This window comes from Solanum tuberosum, unplaced genomic scaffold (assembly GCF_000226075.1).
Source record: "Solanum tuberosum cultivar DM 1-3 516 R44 unplaced genomic scaffold, SolTub_3.0 scf00070, whole genome shotgun sequence".
NCBI classification, from domain to species: Eukaryota; Viridiplantae; Streptophyta; class Magnoliopsida; order Solanales; family Solanaceae; genus Solanum; species Solanum tuberosum.
This window is the reverse complement of record NW_006238996.1, coordinates 1,113,539-1,114,368: the sequence shown is the minus strand read 5'-3', so window position 1 is coordinate 1,114,368 and position 830 is coordinate 1,113,539. Positions and strand designations below refer to the sequence as shown.

Genomic DNA, 830 nt, shown 5'->3' with positions numbered 1-830 from the left:
TTAAGAAAGTTCTTACGATCTCTCCTAAATGGGTGATGTTGGTCAAGAAACATCCGATGACAGTCAAACCATGATGTTTTCTTACCATGGTTCAATCTAAAGGATTGTGTTTCCTCCATACAATATGGACATGCTAACTTACCTGCAGTACTCCATCCTGATAACATAGAATATGCGGGAAAGTCACTGATTGTCCACATCAAAGCTGCCCTTAGTTGAAAGTTTTGCTTTTTTGAGATGTCAAATGCTTCCACGCCTGTCTCCCATAAAAAAGTCAATTACTTTATTAGAGGCTGCAAATAAACATCAATTTTATGTTTGGGATTGTTTGGCCCCGGAACAATGACTGTTAAGAACATATAAGCTTCTTTCATACACATTCCTGGAGGTAAATTATAAGGTGTGACAATCACTGGCCATGAAGAGAATTTTCTCCCAGACTAACTAAATGGTTGGAAACCATCAGTACATAACCCCAATCGAACAACAGCAACAAATACACTTTAAAACAAGACTAAAATTGCACCAGAAACTACAGTAGGAAAGAACTGAAACAACTCCAAGTTTTAGACTTACATGGACAATTCGAGAACGCTCACCAACAAATGATTTTCCATCATGACCATGTGTATGAACATGCAAATGTAATTCAATTGGTGTTGGATCTCGACCTTTTTCAATAGCCTATACAAAAGAAATCACGTTATATATGTCATACAATAGAAGATGTTAGCTATAGAGTTTGTAAAATATATATACTCACAAGTTTCCTGCGATGTTCTCCAATTGAAATAGAGCCGCCTGTGTGAGTCCCAACAGCAGTTTCATGG

General features: G+C 37.2%; 1 long non-coding RNA gene across 1 annotated transcript; it reads right to left on the bottom strand.

Moving 5' to 3' along the window:
• Positions 1-575: 575 nt before the first annotated feature.
• On the bottom strand, positions 576-821 carry LOC102586692 (uncharacterized). Its single transcript, XR_001473245.1, has 2 exons — positions 764-821; positions 576-684 (listed from the first exon to the last, which is right to left on the bottom strand). It is a non-coding gene; the product is annotated as an uncharacterized lncRNA (long non-coding RNA).
• Between the last annotated feature and the right edge of the window lie 9 nt (positions 822-830).